At 39.1% G+C, this 24,647-nt stretch overlaps 1 long non-coding RNA gene across 1 annotated transcript in view; it reads right to left on the bottom strand.

Annotated features, from left to right (window-relative positions):
- Positions 1–3,262: 3,262 nt before the first annotated feature.
- LOC117010302 overlaps positions 3,263–24,647 on the bottom strand; it is a 36,734-nt gene continuing 15,349 nt past the window's right edge. Inside the window, exons 5-6 of the long non-coding RNA XR_004420604.1 lie at positions 18,262–18,382; positions 3,263–4,449 (exon numbers count right to left, since the gene is read on the bottom strand). This is a non-coding gene — a long non-coding RNA (uncharacterized LOC117010302). The remainder of the gene's footprint in view (positions 4,450–18,261; positions 18,383–24,647) is intronic.

Raw genomic sequence — 24,647 nt, 5'->3', positions numbered from 1 at the left:
AAAGAACCTTCCTGCACTCTAAATAGACACAAGCTCAAATTACCTCTTTTGTTTCATTACATTTCCAAAGTCACACAGTTTCATAAGACCTTCTTTTTTATTACTGGTTTTTGCATAGTTTACTCAAACAAAAAAAAAAAGTGTTGATGTATTACATAGGTATGATGATTTAAAATGCTGATGTTTACCTTTTGCATATGGCAAAAGTGATCACACTACATCCACACATCCATGTCCCTATTTACTTTGTCAGGTCAATCCCAACGCCAGAAACATCACAGATTATTTAAGAGGGTACTGTCCACAAAACTGGATGAACTGTTTTGCTCTAAAAACACTTTCACAGAAAGTAAGCCTGAAAACTAAAGTTAGACATTATGTTTACTGTTTTTTTCAAAGGAATTTTAGCACTTGAAAGCAGATGGTTACTAGGAGTACTTAGCACTGTTTACTGTAATCATAGTCATTTTTATGAGAGGAAAGAAGCAAAATAATAACTCAATTTGGTAAAGGAAATTACAGACAAACAATAGATTACAGCCTGTGGGAGGAAAATACATTACAAATTTGGATGTTCCTTTAAAATAAAGTATATTTCAGGTATAAAGCAAGCTATCCTCTCTCTACAACTGTGTAAATGGAGCTTGTTTGCAGATGGGGGTTGGCCTCTTCTCCCAAGAAACAAGTGACAGGACAAGGGGAAAATGCCTCAGGCTGTGCCAGGGAAGGTTTGGGTCATATACTATGGAAAAAATCTTCTCCAAAGGGGCTCTCAAGCATATGAACAGGCTGTCCAGGAAAGCAGTGGAGATATCATCCCTTGGAGGTATTTAAAAAACTTAAATATGGTGCACAGGGGCATCAATTAATGTTGGACTTGGTAGTGTTAGACTAATGGTTGGGCTTGATGATCTTGAGGGACTTTTCAAACTCAAATTATTCATTTATTCTAAAGCATGATTAGGAGACAAAATAATGGGGGTGACTGTTGTGAGAGAAAAGAGAGGATATTTGATGTAATTCGCTTTCACAAAATGCAATTGCAAAGAACTTTGCCAAGTTTGTGACAAACTGTAGAGTTGAGTGATAGTAGAGGAGATTGAGCTATGAAAAAAGCATGTCCAGTGGAAAACACAGAGAAGAACTGGAACAAATGAAGAAGGTTGCTATGTTTCTGCACTTGGTAACATGTAAGAACAGAAGGAGAAGCACCCTTAAGTGTGATGTACTTTTTGTACGGCTTTGGGAAAACAAGGTGGGGTGCACAGCTTTTCTAACCCCATTCAAGCAGTAGATTCCTATTTCTCTCTGCCTCAAGACAGTTAGTTTCAGACAAGCCACAGAGCTGAACACTGGAACAAAGGTTTTTGGGATCTGAAATATTGTTTCATTAAATTATTAGGTAGCAATTTCCAATATGGTTTTATGTTTGCTGCTTTTGTATATCAGATAAAGTAAATATGGCTTTTATTATCATAATCCAAAAAAATAATAGTGAAAATATTTATCGCCATTTACCTCTTTAATAACCAGAACACAGCATATGGAGAAGCAACTTTAAAATTTATATGAACAGCAGCTAATTTTCTGTGGTTAAAAATTCAATCTGAAAAAATTCACACCGAATTTTGGAGATCGGTGGAAGGATCCCTTAAGAGAACTTACAAGAACAAACAAGCCGCACCTTGACAAAAGTGCTGAAATCAGTGTAGTAGAACTGAACAATTCAATTTTGTCCTGATTAATGCTTTATTCCTTACCAAGGAACTGGCTTGCTAATATTGCAAAAACTCTAGACTCAGAGTGAAAATTGTCAGATTATCTTTCACTCTATCTTAAAAATAGTTGTTTAAATTGAAAGACAATAAAATACCTACTGAGGACAATTAAATTCATCTGCTGTCAGAAATAGAATGAAGTACCTTCTTGACGGTCAGCATTCACATATTTTACAGTGTACCTCAGCACACAATTAGACAATTACTGAACCATCAAAATGCATTTTTAGAGACATGCTGTCATGGAACAATGTGAGGGGTTTTCCATATCACTATTAAGAAATATAACTTGTTTGAATATGTTTATTCGCAGGTCCTCATTAATCAGTGTTATTTTCCTGCTCAATAAGATTTAAGAAACACTGTGTATACAAAATATGAGCTGAAGTGCTTGCAGTGAAAGGAGATACAGGATATAAACAGATTAGGTGTATTAGAAAAGGTAAGTAAATCAATCTGTCCTCCCCTATCAAGAAGTCTTTTTAAAATAAATGTGGTTATTCATGTAACAAAAATGCTGTGGGTGTATTAGGCTGAGAAAGCAATACAAGTCATTGAGTTCATTGGAAGAAAGTGAGAATCCTCCTCCTGCCCGCAGCTGTTCATCATATTTAGCCATCTCTGGTTGTTCATATTAGTATTAAATATACTCCTGTCCAATTGGGTTCACTCATGTTTCCAGTTTTTCAATCTATTATTTTCCCCTACGTTAAACAAATCTAATGATTCCTATCCATAGCAAATGTGGAGCTGATGAGCAAATGGATGATAAAAACTCCTATTATTCCTTTGTGCTCCTCTCTTCCACTTAAGATTCTTGTCATGCCCTGGGCATTCTAGCTGTCTGATACTGTTCCTTTATTTCCAATTCCAGTGCATTCTCTGCTGAATATTTGTCTGTCCAGAACATTTGGTTCACTGCCTAGTACCAAGCAAAATCTGCTTGCAATGTAAGAACATGTGGAGAAATTATGTGTTTTTGTCACACCCTATTAAACGGTATTCAAAACACAATGCCCCAGAAAGTAAATTGATTGTAGGTTTTATAACCCTTTTCAGGCTAATGGAAACAATTTAGTACCATGAACGAAAACATTGCTAGTGCAGCTGTGGGAATCTTAAATTGCTCAGCTCAGCAGTTCTGTTCCGGCTTAAGTAGGATAAAGTAGTTAAAGTTCAGTTAGATTCCATTCCCCTGGATCTTTGACAGATCATTTCAGATTAATGTCTTCAAAGTTTTCAACATGCCTTGTAAAAGACTTTCTGAGGGATTCCTGGTTTGTGCTTTTAACTGTGTGGGGGCATTGTGAAGGAGCTGTAAGAACTGAGAAGAGAGGGCAGGAATGTTCTAGAGAAGTTTTCAATCATTCTGCAAAGTGTCTTGAACCATCTTAACATTTAAAAATAAATAAATAAATAAATAATCTAAAAAATAATTTTAAAAAAAAATTTCTTGAACAATCTTTTTCTTCAGTTTGGTTTTATTGGCAATATAGGCAGACGGGGCAGAGAGGGAACCACAAACAAAACAAACAAACAAAACCCCAAACAAATAACAAAAAGACTACCAGTCTTCTTATAACTTTTACAATCTTGTAGCCAAGATAACAAAAGCTAGAAATGAGGAGTCAAGATAGAAAGTCAACACTTAATTCCACATTAAGAATCAGTTGCAGCTCCTTAAGGTCCTGTGCTTAAGGATCTTTTCTTAAGGGCAGAAATTTTATCCAATGTTCATTCATATTTCTATATCTCAAACAGAATTTAGTTTTAAAGCTTGATAGGCAAAAGGAAAACTTGGCTGCTGGAGAACTCCATACAGCACTGTACAAAACAAATGCACTACCTAGCCACTTAGGAGAAGAAATCATACACATGGGTATTACCTGCACCATACTACAAGAAAAACATCTGTGAATATTATTTGACAAATTGATCACTAAATGAGCCATTAGCTTGAGGGTTTTTGGATTGCCTTAGGAAAGGAGGGTGCTATATAGGACGAAGGCTTACAGATGCAAAACACTGATTGGAAAAAAAAATTACTCCAGAAGAAAAGCTTCAATAAAACAAACCTAGCATGAAAACCTAGGCTCTCTAAAAAGTAAGTCATTTATGAGAAGCAGTAGTAAAACTGCTTAATTCTTCTGTGCCTCTGGGGAGAAATCTAAGCCTTTTGAGAAGTGATGGAGAGAAAAATTAAGCCAGTGGTGTGTTTGTCAGTGAGAGAATGCTGTGGAAACAAAGTTAGTAATTTTACCATTCCTGCTTGCCAAGAGCTGACAGGTGTGTAGTTTCTTATTGTTCTGAAAGGCAGCCAGAAACCATAGTTTAATATGCATCTGTGTCTTCATAGTAGGGGAGAAAACAGCTGTCGCTCTTGCACATGATACAAGATGATAGAAATACTGAGACGTACTCTCCTTTACAGTATCTTACCATCATTTTCATGGCTTCGTTTGATCTTTCAACAAAGCATATAGCTAGAAGGAAAAAAATGCCGCAGCCCAGATCAGATCAGACATGACGTGGCAACCTCTGCTCCCACAGTTATTATTTCACGGAGCCTCATCACTTCAACAAGATTTTTTCACATGAACAAGGGTTGACAGATTAGAGTCATATTTTTAGCAGAGCAGATCCAGACTTTCTACTAAAACGTCCATTAAACCTGTAAGTAAACAAAACCAGGGAAATACCAGGTTATTTCAGATAAACATGAGTCAATATTTTCCAACCATTCTTAAAGAATGACTCCCATAAATCCTTCAGTTTTAAAATTGCTGAGAGATGTCTGTGATTAATAAAGCTTTCGAACACAAAAGGTTTCCTTACATAAGAATTATGAGTGTTTTTCTGTAATATGTGGCAAATCAATCTTTTAAATCCTAATTCCCTCAGTAAGGTAAAAAATATGAATATGTTACACACACATACAAACACACACACACGCTGTACCAGATACAATAATTTGCAAGAAACACTAGGATGTGTGGATCAAATTTCCTCTCTGTGCAGAAGCGCACAACAGTGTTAAAAGCTCCTGGTAACTGGCTGGCATATTGCCAATTGCCAATTGAATATGCATAAAATGTCTGCATTGTGTCCAGACTTGAATGATTTGATAATCTGACAGATGTAATTTAAGCAACAAGACTTGGAAGTTCTGTATTTACCAGAATGTGAAAAGACAGATTAGTAAACACCTTCAAATATTTGGAAATTTTAAAACTCTCATAAAAATATTAATACTTTAGAAAAATGTTTGGCTTGACCAGCAAGCTTCTAAAAGCTCAGTAAAACTTACTTTAAGAGAAGGATCCTCTAGGCCTGTATGGTACAGAGATACATACGCTTCTTATGCCAACATGTTAAAAGTGTCAAACAGTAAGACTCAATTACCAAAAATTAGGAAAGTCGAGCACAAAATAATAAACACAAAATAATTCTTAGATCAGGAGACAGAGGTGTCATATTTTCACTTAATTGACATCAGCCTCTAATATATAAAGAAGTGATTTCATTATTAGAAATTATTTTTTGCACTGAATTTTAATACAGGCAGGAAGCAAAATCTTGGTAATTTATTCTACTAGATAAAGGTGAACATCACTGAATTAAGACTTAAAGAAAGTCATACTCTGAAAACTCTTCCACCCAGTTCCTTCCAATAGTTATTCACTACATTTTTGATAGCCCAACATGAAACCAAGCCTTTAAGAGCTTGTCCAAGAAAAACAGGTACAAGGTAACAGCATGCATGATTCTCCCTTTCACAGTGCACCTAGAGACTGTGGAAGCTGTAATGAGAACATGTCAACAAACAGAACAAAAACAGATTCAGAATTACTGTCTCCTGCTGAAATTTCTTCTGAGAAAGAGCTGCTCAGATCCACATTTCCCAGGCTTGGGAGGTAGGTCAGACTATTAAAGAATAGATTGAAAGCAAGAATTACCCTTCCAAGTCTGTATAAAAGAAATTTAAAAGAAAAATCAAATATTCATGTCCAGTGCCTCAAATAATTTGTATAAAACTCATATCCAATTATTTTTTTAAGTCACATTAGTTCATTAAAATATATACATATGGGAGAAACTGCTCCTTCCACAGTTTTCATTTCTGTGCTTCTGATGGCACAATAGCTCCAGTAGACTTGATATGAGTGTGTGCCTGACATAGTTAAAATCAGATGTGCCCTGGTGTGGCTTTGGAATGTGGACAGGTTATGACCTAAAGCTACAACATGATGTCAAACCTGTTTCTATAATTACTCTTTTAAGTCTAGGAAACAAACACAAGAAACGAAAGACATACTTGGTCCTGATTTGGCTAAGCAAGTCAGCTGAAGCTAAACTGTCTGATCTGGAATGCATCACATGCATCACCTATCCCTCACTATATCACCAGCAACATGCCAATCATCTACCATGTTTAGAAAAAAAAGAGGCTGGTTGCATTTATGTTTAAGATTGTGGAATAATAAAGAATTAATTTTCAAATGCCCTGATGAATGAAAACAAAACCATATTGTTCAATCTGTTGTATCCTAAATATCACTGGTTTGTAGCCATAGCTAAGTACATAACAGCAATTGAACACATAACAGTTTGAATTAGAATGCTAAAAATTAGTCACCAGGTATCACATTCTTGGTGTAGAGAGAAGCTAAAAAGAGTATTTCAAAGACTGCCTCTCCCTCAGAGACCTGTCAAAGTCTATTCCATAATGCAGGAGAGGTATTGCACCTACAGAGATCCTTAAGTCCCAGTTAAACTACCTCCAGGCCTGGTTTATCTCACCGTAAGCAATGAGTAGGTTTACCAGGATTGAGAAGTCCTGTTCTGGTGTTCCCACCACTACAGATGTCTTTCCATATAAAAAGTCCTCAAATGTCCTAGTTGAAATCTGAATTGATATAAATAAATCCGCATTTGACAAAAAATAAGCCAAATCAAACCCAAGCATCAGTGTCTCCCTTCCAATCAGAATTTTAAATGCACTACTTCCTAATACGAAAACCCAGAAGTATAGAGCAGAACATCTCAATCCACATGAACAAGAACCTGTGAACATACAGACAAATACCTCCTCAAAACGTCAAAACCAACACTCTACCCATATAAGCCACTGAAGGTTAGTGCCTCAATTTTTCACAGCAGACTTGGCAAACAAAACCTCAGAAAGCATGATGAATATATGGTTTCATAGCCAAACTCTAATGCAAGATCAGCTTTAAAGATTAAGGTGCTTTTTTTAAATAATTTTGAATAAGGTAAGCCACTTGTGTAGTAGTGCTCTGCCACAAAGGAACAGAAATGGCTGACATATTAACCTTTCAAAGCTTGGCTTGCAGACTCAAAAGAATGGTCCAATAAGAATGAATAATCCCAGAGAACAAGAATGTAATCCTGGAGTTAAGTCACTTCAAGAACAGCAAAATAAAGGCAGTTTTTGTCACATAGGTACAAGCAGAAAAGGAAAATGCATTTTTTGTGTCCACAAATCTCAATTATGAATTAGGCAGCACAGTACAGGTACTTACAATATCATGAGTTGGAAGAGACCCATGAGGATCACAGAGTCCAACTCCTAGCTCCACACAGGACAATTTAATATTTTTGTATCCTTACACTGTGGGCCCCAAACTGCAGGCAGTATTGAAAAGGAGACCACACCGGTGTTGAACAGTGAAACAATCACCTCGTTTGATGAGTTAGCTATAACGTGCTCAGTGTACCCAAGGATATGTCTGGTCCTTTTGACCTCCAGGGCACAGCGTTGACTCATATTGAGATAGCCACGAGCCAAAACCCCCAATCCCTTTCTGCAAGGCTATAACCACCTGTCCCCCAGACCATATGCACTTAGAGGATTACACCCTCCCAGGTGCAGAATATGACATTTGTTCTTGCCAAAATTCACACAGCTTGTGACTGTCTTGCATTCTAATCCATCAAGATCTATTGCCAAGGTCCCTGTACCTTTGAGGGTACAAGTTACTGTGTACTCAATTTATATGTCCAGCTCATTAATAAAAGCGCCAAACAGAACTGACCCCAAAAGTAAGCCTAAAATTGGGGGGAACACCACTACTGACAGGCCATCAGCTAGATGTATTCCCAAATACTGTAACTCTTTGAGCCCAGTCATTCAGTCAGCTGTTCACCCATCATATGTGTAAGTCCAGTTGTGTGCTGAAAATTTTACAAAGAAGGATTCTCTGAGAGACAGTATCAAAAACCAAAACTAAATTTTAAAAAATAAAATAAAATAAATAAAATAAAATAAAATAAAATAAAATAAAATAAAATAAAATAAAATAAAATAAAATAAAACCCAACAACCAAACAAGCCACATCCACTGCCTTCCCTTTTTCCATCAGGCAGAAAAGTTTATCATCAAAGACTATCAAGTTAGTAAGGCATGACTTTCCCTTCATGAACTTGCTGTTGCCTTTGACTGATGACTGCATTGTCTTTCAAGTGTTTTTCAGCAGCTCCCATAATAATCTTCTTCAGACACTGGAGTGAGAGTGACAAGCCTAGAATTACAAGAGTCATCTTTCTAACCATTCTTGAAAATTGCTACCTCCCACTCAACAGGGACAGGACCTCCTCAGATTCCAAAAACTGATAACTGAGAGAGGTTTTACAATGACAATGTCCAGTTCTTTCGGTACCCTGGGATGAATCCAATCAGGCCCCACAGAAATATGTACAATTGGTTGCAGCAGAAAATTCTGCATAAAGAGCTGTGAGTCTATCCCTCTCCCAGTTGTGGTGCTCAGACCCACAGCTCCTGGACACAGCTCATGTGTTCCAGGACCCATTGTTGATGTCAAAGTATAGAGGCAAATGTGGCATTAATTAAAGTAATTTCACGAATACAAGCCGTAGTAATTAGACAAAAATTTTGGTGGAAACCCGGAAGTGCGGCTAATATTTGGGTGCGGCTAATCTATGAACAAAAATGTGATATCTACCCTTACCTAGTATCATACCAGTCCAGTCCCGAGCCGAAACAGTTTGAAATCCATGGTTTCCTGTTGTTCCGACGATGAACCAATCAGAGAACAGCTTATTGCCTGCCTGTGAATGGTGGCGTTACTGAGGGGTGGGGGTTGTTATCGGGGTGAGTTACCTCGGTGAGTTACCTCGGCAGTTCGATAAAAGTGTGTGATATTTCTCTGTACTTTTTAAAGTGTTTTCAGTCTTGTGTGGCTCTGGGGCTGGCTGGGCTCGCAGGGAGAGGGCTGGGGGAGCCTCTCTCCCCGCAGGGAGAGGGATGAAGTGGGCGATCGGCTCGCAGGGAGAGGGCTGGGGTAGCCGCTCAGCCCGCAGGGAGAGGGGTAGACCGGCCACTCGGCTCGCAGGGAGAGGGCTACAACGGCCGCTCGCCCCGCGGGCCACGAGGGCTACAACGGCCACTCCCCCTGCGGGGCTGCGAGGGCCAGAGCGGCCGCTCCTGTGCCAGCACGGAGATGTGGCTCCGCTCGGAGCTCAGCTGCCTGCCCGCGTGGCTGAACGGCTGTTTAAAGGCAACGCGGATCCATTGGGAATGCTCGCAAAATGACCACACTATTGTTCCTGTCTTTTTTGGCTTGTAAATAAAGGGTGTGTCTTTTTTCACTTGGAAACAATGTTTCCGAGGTCAGCAGTAAGCCAGTAAGCCCCGGCGATCCTGCGATTGTGTTACTAAATGACGACTTTGTGAAAGTTCGCAGCGAACTAAAGTGCGGCTAATATTCCGGGTACGGCTTATTTATTGACAAAGACATCAATGTTGCCAACACACCGGATATGCGGCTTATACTCCGTGCGGCTTGTATTCGTGAATTTACTGTAGCTCAGTTTTATCTTCATTCACCCATGTTTGTGAGGTGGAAACCAATATCATCTGGTAACGGACCAATCTTTTATTTAGCCCTCCTTTTACACAAACATGCCTTTAGAATGTTCATGATAACGAACACATAGAATGTTCAAGCCTCTTTTTTTACGTTTTTTGACTGATTTCAATTCCAACTGAGCTTTCATCATACAAATTTTCTCCCTAGTGACAAATAGCACCTCTGTAATCCTCCTGTGTAACCTGATCACACTTTTGAAGTTTCTTTTCCACCCAAATATTCAGAATCAGTATCCAGTGTTCAGTGTTCAATTGCCCATTTAACCTACCCAACCTTCTGCTGCATATCCTTGATTTCTGAAAGACTGGAATTCCCTTCTCCTTGGATCTTTTTAAAGGTGGCTCTTAAAAAGTCCCCAGTATTCATGGACTCAGAAACCTTTGAGAGCAGATTCCCTACTAACTAGTTCCTTGATCAGCCAAAAGCCTGTTCTTAGTAGCATCTCCGCTGACAGTTTTTTTCGCAGCACCAACTATCTTAACAGATTCATAATCACGGTGGCCAAGACAGCCACCAATCCTCACTTCACCCATGAGATTTCCAGTTAAAAACAACAGACATAGGAGTGCATTTTCCCTATTCAGTTCCCTTAGCACCTTTATCAAAAGTTATCTTTCATACAGACTTCTTCTGGACCTGTACAAGAGGACTAGCCTCATGCACTTTCTGAAGGTCAGAAAAGACAACTTCAACATCTTGTGCCTGGCCCAAGGGAATCCCCAGCCTAAGTACAGGCTGGTGGATGAAGGATTTGAGACCAGAGAAGGTAAAGAAATTGGGGATGCCAGTGAATGAAAAATTAGACATGACTGGAAATGTGTGCTCATAGCCCAGAAAGCCAAACATGTCCTGGGCTGCATCCAAAGCAGTGTGGGCAGTCTGGTGAGCGACAGGATTCTGCCCCTCTGTTCTGCCCTGATGAGACCCCACCTGGAATGCTGTGTCCAGTTCTGGCATTCTTAGCACAGGAAAGACACAGACCTGTTGGAGTGAGTCCAGAGCACAACCAGGACTATGATTATAGAGAGGAGGAAATGCTGAGAACTGAAGTTGCTAAGCCTGGAGAAGAGAAGGTTCCTGGAAGACCTTATTGTGACTAAATACTTAAAAGGGGCTCATAAGAAGAAGGAAGAGAGAATTTAACCAAGGTCTGCAGTGGCAGAACAAGGACAATTGATTTAGAGCTGGAGTTTGAGTCCTTATAGACTAGTAAATCAGCATCCTGGCTGGCTGATCTGTAGTAAACTCCAACAACATCTGCTTTATTTGCTTTTCCTTTAATCCTTACCCCACAGTTCTCGACTGTGTCACTCCCAGCTGCAAACACCGTGCAGTCCAACCCCTCTGCCCTGCCTGTCTTGCCTGTCTCTCCTGAAGCCCACCCCAGCACTGCAGCCAGAGGACTCTTCTACGAAATCTCAGTTAACCCAGCGTTGTAGGTTTGGGAGAGAGCCAAAACTTCCAGTTCCTCTTTCTAACTCATCATGCTGTGGGTGATGGTGTACAAGCACTTTAAATGCTCTCCACTAGATTTGGTGCAGCTTAGAGCAGACCCTCACTTTGGTGCAGCTTAGAGCAGACCCTCACTTGCACACTGTCACTCCTTGTGCTGTCCCAGAGTCTGCCTCCGGCAACCCCATCAGGCTCACACTTCTGCAGGGTCACCTTCCCAGCCAATGTCTGTGTTTTCTGCAGGGAGGGCAGCCAGGTTGGCTGTGGAGGGCTGCTACTCTTCAGTGCAGCACTCCAAGCAACAAACTACAGCAGGGGACAGCTGACACCTTGGTCCTTGCAAAGAAAAGCCATCCTGAGGAGACAGGTCAGTCCCTTTGCCAACTACCACCTTGCACAAAGTTGCAACGATGATGCCAAATAAATGCCTGAACTTGTTTTCTTTGGGGCTTCTGCTTGTCCCTACTGCACAAAAATCATCTTGAGAGCTCCAGGATGGAGAAGTCATAGGGAAGATTCTTTCTTGTTTCGCTCTACTCCCCTGGGAGCTGAGATGGCATAGGAGGGAAGAGTCTCAGGGCTCAACAGGGTGTGAAGAGCAGAAAGAGGGGCAAGAACCTGATGTGGGTCAGGGCTTTGTCCACTTTCTGATATGCCATCTAAGATAAGTAAGGATGAAAAGAAATTTGGGCATTCTAGTACTTTATGACCCTGCGGTTTTTTGGTCTTTCTCTCCAGCATTGACAATGCTCCTTACCAGGGCTCCTCTGGGCCATTTTTTGAGTACAGTAATTTCACGATTACAAGCCGCACCATTTTGACTAAAATTTTGCTCCCACACTCGAAATGCGGCTTACGCTCAGGAGCTGCTAATATGTGAATAATTTTCTGACATTTCCAACCCCGGAAGTGCAAATCGAGGTGCTGAGTCGAACAACCTGCCAGTAAAACCCGGCTTTACCCAATTGTTACACACTGGTTACTCCGTTGCGCTGCAGGTGGAGCCAGGCTACATGGAGGCAGTGCGGGGGGTGGGGAAGGCAGGGGAGCTCCCTCCTTCAGGCAGTGCAGCACAGGGGAGAGGCAGGGGCTCCGTCCTGCTGGCCCCGCGGCTCAGGGGGAGGCGGGGACTCCCGTCCCCTCCTGCCACCGCTGCCGTGGGTGTCGGTGGGCTCCATGCCCCCCTGCCACCACGGTGCAGCGCCAGGCCGGGGCAAGTGAGCCCAGCGGCAGCGGCAGCCAGCCCCGAACGGCCCCGCTGAGTGGCAGCGCCGAGCTGGGCCACCCAGCCCTGTCGGCAGCCCCGAGCCCTCATGGCCCAAGCCGAGCCAGTAAACCCCACCCTGCCGTGATTCTGTTACTATTTGGTAACTTTGTTGCACACAGGTCCTCGCTGCGAACGACAGAACAGCTTATACTCAGGTGCGGCTTATTTATGGACAAAGAATGAAATATTTGCCAACACCCAGAGATGTGGCTTATAGTCATTGCCACTTGTAATCATGAAATTACTGTACTTCACCTTGGCAAGAAAAGCAGTAGGGATAAGTCCTCTGGATCCACAATTAGAAGTATTCATTGAATAAGAGAGTAAAGTACATAGTTGACATATAAGACTTTGCAATTTTTGCATACATATCACATTCATGTATCTGCATCATCTTCCCAGCAAGTCATAAAAGCTTTATCCATTTTGCATGACCCAGTGCATGTCTTATCCTTAACAATGAGAACTGAGTCTTCTGTTCCTACCTTCACTGTCTCTGTTTGTCTTTTTTTTTTTTTTTTAATAAATTACCATTTTCTTTCAAAAAAAGCCAAATACATTTCTGCAAAAGCAACTGGAAAACCCCTTAAAAGGGCCTGTATAAAGTGGGAGTCTCCCACGGGCACATTTATTTTTATAAAGTGCTTTGCACTCAGAAAGTCAGATGATGTAATGACTATTCCATGTTCTTGGTGTGCTATGTAAGGAAACATACGTAATTTCCTCCATTATTTATAAAATTATAGAATGACCTGTGAATGCATATGCATACAATGAAGTAAATTCAGAATTCAGTATTCAGCAACTTCTGCCGTCTGGTACATTTTCATTTGCACCTTTCCTGAACTGCTGCTGAGCACATCACCATTCCAAATAGGGTTTTTGTTTAAAGTGCTGACTTGAAGCATTTCCAATTTTATGCTGGACAAGAAAAATATAAATACAGTCCATTCCTTCATCTTTCTATAGCCTTCTCAGACTCCCATTTGTGACTGTTCTTAATGTTTCTGAAAATGGGGCATAACTGTTAGCTGACAAATAAATGTCTGAACTGAAGTCAGATGATTTTTTATGACAGAAAAGGAAGAACTTAACCAGAGTAGTCAGACACTTCACTCAGATGGATATTGAAGGTATTTTTTGCACTCCAATCTCAGGAAAAAGATTTATGAAAAATGGATCAGTTTTGCATGTCAGTGAAGGCAGTTCAGTGATTTGAGTTAGATAATAATTGACTTGTTCCATTTTTGAGTGTAAACACTCACCTTACAATTAAGGATGAGATAAAAACAGCTGGCAGCAAAATTATAGGTACTGAAAAATAGGAACTACAATGAATCTTTGTCACAGGGACTTTAGCTTCCATGTCAACGGAATTTGATATTTGCAGAGGAGTAAATGGTGCTGAGGACCAAGTACTGGCTCATATGTATAGCTTCCAAAAGTGAGTCTTCATACTAAGAGCTTCTAAATATGAAAACCAGAATATGTCATTGGCCACTGGAAATTTTTCCAATGCCTTGCATCAGCCTAATTGGCAGTTAATGATGTGTCTTTTCCCTCCCAGTGTTACAGAGAATAAGTCAATGGTAAGACAATGACAGAGCATTTATCATTATTATTTCTTTTCATCTTGCATTCAATGGCACAAAGACAAGAATTATAACTTCAGACACCTAAACCTGTATTTCACCTCTATGCATTTCCTGATCAGAAACCATGTCAATCCTAGCCACCAACACACAGAAACTGGTTAGCTTTCCATTCCCCTTTGCCTTTTCAGGAAAAATATACAGCCAGATTGTACTGTGGTCTTGCACTGAGAGAGCTGCAGTGGCAGCAAACACTCCAGTCTGAAGCCCATGGTAGGTGAGCATGACTTCACTTCCAGACCCACAGTAGAAAATGGACAACCTCAGCCCAAGATACTTCAGTGCCCGAGGACTGAACAGAAAATCATTAACTGTAGATGATTTAGGAGTAAGAACTTAAAAGAAAGTTAGAAGGGTAGGCATCAAATATATTACTGTTGCCTTTGCTGAATATGCAGAGGAAAATCTCACTGGTCAAGAACAAGAACAGCTATTATGTCATATAACCAACAACAGATTGCTGAATTAGCATTTTTTACTTCTCCCTCCTCCTAAATGAGGAAGAGCTATGAAGAAAGTATATGTAAAGGCAATCACTGCCAGCACTAAAGACCTCTTTACATTTAGTGTAATGGAGAATTTATAACACTTTCTGTCTGGGACACTGCTGCAATGCTAGTGGCAATATCACAGTTATAAACACTAAGCAGCTGATATATATTTAGCTATGCATTCATGCTTTTGCTAAGCCTGTAATCCCAGTTTTAAGTATGTTTGCTAGTAGCAACCAGTTAATTCTTATTCTTAATTCCCTCTCCCACAGATTTATTGCTAGCCTTATATCCAACAGTAGTATTAGCTTCAATCTAACCCTAGATATTAACCTAGCATCACTTAAATGTTAATTGTGTCATTTGCTTGAGGTCATTCATACATCGGTTGTCATGATCTGGATTAAAATATGATTTACATAAAGAGATTTTTTTAACATAAATAAATAAACAAAATTTGTATTTCGTTCACTTGGCAACTGAGGTACACAGTTCTGTTTCTGGGAATGTGAAAGGCCATGTACCAGTGCAGGTCAATATGGAAACGGTAGTGTGTTTTCAGTGTCCTTTACTTTGATCTGGTTCCCATTGACTCAATTTATGTGCACCCTTCACAGGCAAACAGTGAGCTCACAGTGATAAAGGACTAAACAGTTTTCTGGAGATCATTTAGAACATCTCCCTAGTCAAGAAGCAATGACACATTTTGTGTTCAAGCTCAGCTGGACTGTGCAGTGCAAAACACCACAGGCCACAAGAAGCAGCAACACTGAATGCCTGTCTCTAAATGGACAGGACTCTGGGATATAGGGGCACCATTGTTCTATAGCCTTGATAATCTCTGTAATCAATGCATGATACAACAATATGACAGGTAGATTCAACAGATGAATGAGAGAACACGAGTTGATTTCAGTTGGACTGTCAAAAATATAAGACCAGTAGAGAAAAACACAAGCAATCTCTAACCTCTAAGGAATGATTTCTTTTTTCAACCTCTACAGGTGCTGACTGCAAAGTTGAATCTGGATGAATGGTCAGAGTCATGTGCAAAAATAGCTCAGCAAGAAAGGAGCTATGATAATTTAAAAATTGCATTATACAAACGAGGCATATTTATACTATGCGTAATATAGCTCTGTACTACCTAGAAATACATATAAACACGTATGCATGCATCCACCCACACATCTGTGTCATTTTGTGCTGGAACTTTCATCTTCTGATACTGCACAAAAGAGAAAACAAAATATCTTCTCAATCCAGAATCAGGTCCCATCTGATATGTTTACCAGAAACTTCCTAGGAGTACTGATATTAGACAAAATATGTACCAAAGCCTCTCCCTAATCTTAGATTTTGTAAGATTTGGATGTGTTCTATGGAAGCTAAAACAAGGCAAAATATTATTGGCTGAATTAAAGCTCTGCATCCAGCTTACTGAATTCAAACACAAATTCAGATCAACTTAAGTCACCACTTCCCCTTCACATTCCTTTTGTCGCCATTAGGGAATGCAAAATCCTTACAGTATCCTTTAAGTAATTCGCTTTCATGCATAAAGATAAAATATCTGCTTTGACTTGTAATTACCTAGATTTTAAGTTTAAAGAGCAAATAAAAGAGAGAATGAATACTAAGCAAGTTTTAAATCAACTTTCACCAAGCTAAACTAAAAAAAGTCTTCCCATTCATGCATAATCAGGGTCACTTGTCAACATATCATATTAAGGAACATGGAGTCATAAGTAACAGTACAACAAAATACCTCATTAAAAAGAAAATTTTTCTTTATGCTTCAGGTGAGGAATCCCCATATAAGACTTTTTGTACTACCTTCAAGAGATTTCCAGACAATTTTGACACTGAAGATGGCATACAAATCTATTGCAGGTATATTATACTTACATCTTGGAACAACAACCACCCTCAGTAAGTTTACTGCCGGATTTCAAATGCTGTTTTATCTCTAAAGTTTAGAATATTTACCAGCACCTCAGAGCAAAGTTGTTTCTTCCACTATTCCATTTTGCATGCCTTCCCAAATAGTATGCATTACCTTTACATTAAACTCAATAAAAGAGCAGTAAGAAAAATTTCATTTCATTTTGTTGGATTTTACAAAAATCTGTTAACCAATTCCTTCACAAAGTTACCTCTGATTTGTTGTCCTCAAAAAAGTGAGCCTGTGTGTTTCACATGTCATCTTTCAATCTCCTGCCTAGATGGGTAGTGAGCAAAGTATAGTACTGAGGTACTTGGCAGCCAATAAAGATGTTGCTTGATAGATGCATTTTTTTTAAACCAACAGTGAAGTTTATAAACAAAACCATGAGAAGCCCTAACTTAGAAGTTCAATCTAGTGTTTCATTACACAAAGAACATAATACCATTTGCTAAAACCAAAAGCAAGAAATAAGGTCAGTTAAAATTTTCTTTGAAAAGAAATTTCATATTCATTAAGGATGCACTTATAGAGTGCAATAACTGAAAGCTGATATTACAAGATCTTTCAAAGTACATAATCAGAAAGACCATTTCCATAATTTAGATGGAAACAAAGTAACTACATTTAAAGGTTGTTTTCTATAAGAAAAATATTCTTCTGTAAGAAAAATTATTTATGCCTACAGTCTTTGCCCACTCCTCCTTCCACAAGTAAAAAGACCACCTGAAATGATTTGTCCAACACTACAAAACACAATAAGTTATATAACAAGTTTCAGTCAAATGTGTTTTCAAATGGCAGTTATAAACCCCTTGAAATCAAGCTTTATAATGAAATGCTGATAGACCCTTAACTTTAATGGCTCTTGCAAGTGTTTCTAGAGCAGGCATTACTTACAGTGTCATAAAGTGATGTTTAAAATGCTGCAGAATTTTTTCAAGGCAAATAAGCAGGTGTTCAAGAGGGCAGCACTATTTAAACCACACTGATTTATGGACACACTGCGTGAAAGACCAATAGGCTTTATGGAAGTTCACAGCAGAAACTCCAGACTTTATTAGACACAGTACCACCATTGTCTGAAGATCACCAATACATGTGAATTTCCACCTTGTAACATTTGAGCTCCTGCATTTTGTATGTGTTACCAGTAGTGAAATATATGCCTTAACTGCTGTCTTTTAGTGGTGTACTTTTCATACAATATTGCATGCAATAAAATCCAGTGCTCAGCTACTTCATCATACATAGTGATGTGAGCCACCTGATACATAGGCCTTTTACTTTTATTTCAGCAACATTTCTTCTTACCTCTTCCAAAATTTACAGTCGCTGAGTCACTTTCCTCAAGATTTTTAAGCAGATTTAAAAGAAGACTTATCAAAATATACCTGCCAAATTAACCAGTGGCCAAAATTGTCCTTCTGAAAGTCATTTAACTATCAGTAAAGCAACCAATACGTCATCAAACCAACTTCTTTAATTGATTAACATGTTCTGTTTGTTAACACACACACATACAAGTCAGTAAGTTCATGGCTATGGGACCCAGCCTTAACAATTTAGTAAGACAGTTATTTAATCCAGCAAAAGCTAAAACAAAACAAAATTACAACAACAAAAAAGCCAAACTGAACTAACAACCAAAAAAACACAAAAAACTTCCAAACAAACAAAAAATTATTAGCTATCAATAGCAAACTTCATTAAAGAAAACTGGTATGAAAAAACACCCCTTAGACTGTAGTTAGCAATAAAATACCTGATATCTGTGAAAAATTATTTCTATTTTCTCTTCAGGAAATAAAGCAACTTCAGGAACTAGTTCTACAAGACCGCACACCATCAGCAGCATACTGGAGCATGTGAGAAATAAATATCAACTGAAAAGTTCAAAGAGAAAAAAAAGTAAGTTGTTGCACCAATTCAATTACCTGCAAAGTGAATATGACTCCTTTTAGAATGCTTTCTAAAAATCAACTTACCTGCATATTCCTGTAATAATATAATAAACTTTTAAAAGATCACATGGTAATTGCAAATCACCTGCAACAACAAACATATTCCAAGTACACAGGACTAACTGACAGGGAAAGATCACAACACATATTTTACTCCCATTTGTCCCATTACTGATTGATTCTACTAAAAAACCTGTAGTTTACACACCAGCAGCAGAAATAAATAAAATGCAAGCAGTAGTTACAGATGCAGCAACTAAATTCTATTCAATAAAATCATGACTTGCAGACAGAGTATGCAAGTCAAAATTCAGATTTCTGTCACATAGCTAACATTTCTCTCTGTAAAAAGTTGTTCAAGAACACAAGTAAGAGCCACAGGAAGAACTTACTCAGCTAAATGTTTACCTAGGACAAACCCAGCAAAATGCTTTAATGAAATGTTATACAAAGAACAAATACCTTATGACTATCTCAAGACTCAAAATATTTCATAATATGGCCTCCACTGAGTTATGCTTTGGCATAAGCAAAGTTCAGCACTAGAGGAGCTACAATGACTCTAAGATTCCCTGCATATTATTTTTACTCATAAATACATACAGTGAAGCCAAAAACAGTCTTCAGAATATCTACAATTTTACAATATTGAATCTTTTTTCTATATGCTTGGTCTTGTCTGCCATAGCAACATGATGACCATAAGGAAACATTCACAATTTGGGAATTAAATTCCCCTGCTTGCTCTGAACTATCTAGTGCACCTGAAGATTTTATCAAGAAATGCTTATGCTTTCTGTGCAAGGCTGAGACCCAAGATTACAGCACATATGAGAAGAGTTAACTGCCAAGAATTAAGAAGTGAGATAGTGATTCAGTGTTGCTTTCCTTCATGATCTTATGTGTAGGTTATCGATATGAATACAGTCAAATTAAAGTAATGAAAAGGCCATACTTGAGATCTAAAGGGAACTCTATTAATGAATACCAATTTTGATGCACTTTACTATTAAGAATATTTTCAGATTATAAAAAAAGTCTGTATTTTTTGTTTTTCCTAGGCCCATGAAGCTGGAAAGGTTGCAAGCCTAATCAGATCTTTCATCACAAGTAATACACTTTTTGACTATAATATAATGGAAAGGACGAAACCTTTGAGTTTCTCTAATATAATTTGTGGAGTTTTTCTAATTTATTTTCTTCCCAACTTCTCACTACCTTTTTCCCTGTTAGAGCTTTGCTTTCATTAGCTTCACTCCTGAAAAAATCCATTGCATTTGGATAACAGTGAAGGATAAGAGGGTAGGAGCAAGGACAGAAGTCTTCTTCAACTGACCTACAGAAGGGGTTCACAATAATGTTAAATTTACAGATCCTTTAAAAGGTGATCAAACAAACCATCCAGAGCACAGAGGTTTGATACCATCATGATATATTGTACTGCTACTCTGCTCTTCTCTTCCTATTCTTCATGTCAGCGTGAAACAGTATTCACAAGATTGTAGCCCTCCGAACACATCAGTAAGTAGTAAGTTATAGTCTTGTCCTTTTCAGTCTCCTGCTGGTTCAAATAACAGGAACCAATAGAAAGAATAGTTCAAAGATCATATGAATGACTGCAACAAATACAGAATCCTTGGGGTGATTGTTAGGTACTCTACACCAACAAGCTTAACAAGATTGCAGTCTCCTTCAGGCTTTTCATGCTCTCAACAGAATTTAAGGAAAACTCTTTTCCTTCTGAGTGAGCAAGTAAACACAGAGAGAGGAGGAGTCTGGAGTGTGGTTACACATAAAAATTAGGTGGTATGAACTCGTCTTTGTTGTCTGTTCCCATCTCCCCCTTCCTCCAGCTTGGTACTTTGGGGTTTAAACAAATGGTAAATAGAAACTGGTCCCCAAACTCAGTGAAAAGTATTGTCATCTCCTTTTCTTCTGTAAACTTTTAGCACAAATAAGCATTTCCATCAGCAAAGTGTAGATGCTCCTGGTAGCCCTATGTACCTTTTCTAATCCGTAACTCTTCCTTCAGTAATCTTTGGCATATACTAAACATGCATAAGGAGTCTGCACAGTTATTTCTATTTCTTCTGAAGACAAGTAAAGTTCTTAGTTCCCTTTTCATCCTATTATATTCATTTTATCAGTAATTCAATTGCAGTATTTTATCTATTTCCATTTAGCAAATGCTATGAGAATTGTTGCATTATACCTCAAAGAAATTGCCTCAATAATTAATTGGAAAGATTTTCACCCCGGTTTTACTCAGCAAATATAGGAGTGTTCTGCCAATTCTCACAGGAAATCTGCACAAACCTCTTCAGCACAGGTGTTTCCGGGACTGGGATTTGTTAGGAAAAGTAACTGTTTAACAGCTTACAACCCTTTTAAAGCTAAAACCATCTCTAACAATTTTCAAGATCATGTTGAAAATACCTGTACATTTCTTGCAGGAGCCTATGCCACAAATCTGATTTGGAAATCAATGCAAATAATATTATATGTTTCTAATTCTAAAGAGGACTTTATCTTGTGTATTTTCATTTGCTGCTTTCATGTGAATTTCAAGCGTTGCTAACACTTGACAGCCAATTAGCATAATCTTTAATCACACCTTTCCTAAACAAATGATGTACAGAGGTAGTGTTGTGCTTCTGTGATGGGGAGATATTCTGTTAAAAGCATGAGTCTATTTGTCTTATTTTCATTCATTTTAACACACCATTTCCACCAACTTAGTTATTGCCAGTTCTAAGAGTTACTGCAGCACTGCTTAATAACAATGTGTGGTTTCTGACAGATATTTATAGTATACCAAAATGAAAGTCAGACTGGGTGGTAAGAATTTTAGACCACCGGGGATGTCTTTAAATCTTCAGCACATGTTTAACTGCCACAAGACCAGAAATAATCCCAAATATGCAGTCATCACACTATTGGCTGATTCACCCTTTAAAATTATATATTCATTTCAAGGAACTATTTTTCCCAAGTGTCCTTTTAAAAAAATAAAAAAGGTTTATTATCTCTTCATCAGTTAAGTGATGGAGAAATACTTGAGAAAACAAAAGTGCCTGTTAAAACCTTATTTTAAAGCATGGCAGTAAATTGATGTGGACAGCAAATTAATGGATTTTCCGTATTTAATTTTCTTTCTTTCACTCTATTTGCCTTGCATGAAACAAGAACTGGATATTTTGTGTGTGCGACTACAGCAGTTGTTTAGTTTTACAAGTGTCTAGTTGTAAGTTTAAAATATGCATCATGTGGTAACAGTTTTGGGAAAAAAAACCTATACTTTCTTTCAAAATACTCATTTAATAAGTATTTCTTAAGTATCTCAGTGGTGTTTCAAATGGGTAAATAGGTGATAGTTTAAGCAACACTATTTTTAGTAGCCATGTTACAAATCAATCCTCTGTTCTTTTGTCTGTACTGTCATTTTAAGTGAAGGACACAGTTTTCTCCTGTCCAACAAAGCATTTAAAATTTTGCAGTCTCCCTGACTTCAGTAGCGCTATTCTTCATGGACCCAACATGAAACGTACTCAAGTGTTTCTGGTGGTTCAGGGCGCTGCTGAGCAAGGGCAGCAAAGCAGAACCTAGCCAGAGCCTCTAGTGCTGGAAATGTTGCATAGTAGTACAGTAATTTCACGATTATAGGCCAAACCATTTTGACTAAAATTTTGGTCCGAACCCAAAGTGCGGCTTATAATCAAGGTGCGGCTTACATACGGACAAAGAATGTAAAGTTGCTGTTTTAGTTTGGAGGACAGGTGTCTGCTGAGAAAAGCAAGAACTTCTCTTTGAAATGGAGAATGTAAACGCCCTCCCTCCAAATTATTAGAATTTTGAAATCAAGGGGCTTTCAGGCAAAAATATGGGAATTAGGAATAACAGTTCTTTACTAGGAAAATTAAAATAGAAATACAATACTACAAAGAAACGGACTCCAAAGTCTGACAAAGTCAGAGTACAGCCTGACACCCCATCAGGCAGGGTGTTGGTAGCAGTCTCATTAAATGGTGGCTGTAGTCATCTTGCAGTGACAGATGTGATTGAGTTGAAGCAGTGCTCCTGCAGAAGGTGCAGTTTCCCTCTAAAGGTCCAGTGGTGATGTGGAGAAATCCAGTTTTCCTCTGGAGTCCAGTGGAGAAAGGGGCTACCTTAGTGTCCCAAAACTTCTGTTTTCATCTTGGTAAGAATTGTTGGGCTCTTCCCCCTGGCTGGAGCAACTTCCAATGGGATCAATTAATTTTATCAGTCACACAGTGGGACTCAATGGCCATCAGCAGAAAATGACTCGCTGCAGGAATGATGGGTTGTGAAAAGATAAAGAACAATGCCCCACCTGGTTTCAATGGATGGCTCATTAGCAGAATATCTCCCATGGAGATAAGGATCACTGCCCCCACCCTCAACAGATGCTGATAGAATAGATACCTTTTATCACACTCTGTATTTTAACGTGCAGCTTATAATCAGGTGCGGCTTATGTATGGACAAAGAACGAAAAGTTACCGACACCCGGAGATGCGGCTTTTACTCAGTGCGGCTTATAATCGTAAAATTACTGTAATATAGTTTTTTCAGGTACAATGGTTTTTGAACTTTTTAACAATAAATTTGAGTGCAAAGGGAATTGTGAAATACATCAGGTTGTTAATTTAAAAAGTATAATTAAAATAATAGGAAATTTGAAGTAACTCATTCTAAAAAGCAGAGAGACCAAAATCAACTTGATACACAAAGTTATCAGAGCAAGAAACACCCTTGATGTGAACTGGAATAGATTCAGAATATTGAAAATTTCCTAATTAGTGTGTAACCTCCAATCTCTACCAACCTCATTTACAAGGGCTTTTCTAGACTGCCAGTCAACAAAGTTACTATGGAAAAATAGCGAAATTTTCACAAACCAAACATATCTTTAAATAAGTAGTTGATGGTTACTGTAAACAAACTTCCTTAGCTATAGGTTTTAAACTATGGACTAAATAGTTCAAGTGTTTGAAAATTCTTTGTCTGTGAAAGACTGCCAGACAAGTACTTATCCCACAATTACATTATAGCTGAGATTTTCAAGTTAGAAGAATTTATTTGGTGCACAGTAATGCAAAAAAGTGCTTGCTTGTTTTTATTAGAGGACAATGAAAAGAAGGACAAGCATATTCCTTAAGAACAGTAGTATAGCAAATCTCTGGGATTTATTTTTAGTTATTTTCTTAATTCAAGTTAATTTAGGAAATGTAATCACAGGAGACAATAGTGAAGGCAAAACCAGAATAAGCTCAGATGTAATGTACTGTTTAAATTCACACTTTTCATGCAGGGTACAGTAATTTCACGACTATAAGGCTCACCCTTTTGACTAAAATATTGACACAAACCCGGAAGTGCGCCTTATAGTCTAGTGCGCCTTATATAATGGACAAAGTTGTGAAATTTGCCAAACCGGAAGTTTGAGCTGCAATGGGTGGGCAGTGTCACGGGAGCGTGGAGTCACAAGAGGGGGTGGGAGTGGGCGGTCGCAGCGAGCAGGAGCTGCATGGGGAGGGAGGGAGCTGCCACCGGCCCCGGCCCCGGCCACTGTGCAGGGAGGGAGGGAGCTGCCACTGGCCCCAGCCCGGGCGTGGGGGGAAGAAGAAACCAGGCAGTGCTGCCACCAGCCCGGGGGAAAGAAGAAGCCAGCCCCGGCCCCAGCCCAGCACGAGCCATGCAGGGAGGGAGGGAGGGAGCCGCCGCTGGCCCCGGCCTGGCACGAGCCACGCGGGGAGGGAGGGAGCCACTGGCTCCGAACCACTGTGAGCCGCAGCCGCCTCGAGCTGCGCCTCACCAGCTGGCGCCAGAGGCAGGCAGGAGTGCCGAGGCCCACGGCACGAGGAGGACGCCTGGGGCTGTGTTTAAAAGCTACACCAATCTGTGAAAAATGTTTGCAAATTGAGCACCTGCCAGTAATTCATTACTTTGCTGCGCACAGTGCAGCTCCTTGCTGCAAAAAAAGTGCATCTTATAGTCCAGTGCACCTTATATAATGTACAAAGTTGCGAAATTTACCGGCTCCCAGAGGTGTGCCTTATAATCTGGTGAGCCTTATGGTCGTGAAATTACTGTACTTATAGTCACTACTAGTATCAAGGAAATACAGAAGACAAATGCATTCTTTGAGAATTGCTCCTAAAAGAAA

This window comes from Catharus ustulatus, chromosome Z, assembly GCF_009819885.2.
Source record: "Catharus ustulatus isolate bCatUst1 chromosome Z, bCatUst1.pri.v2, whole genome shotgun sequence".
Lineage (NCBI taxonomy): Eukaryota > Metazoa > Chordata > Aves > Passeriformes > Turdidae > Catharus > Catharus ustulatus.
This window is presented reverse-complemented; position numbering and strand designations above follow the sequence as displayed.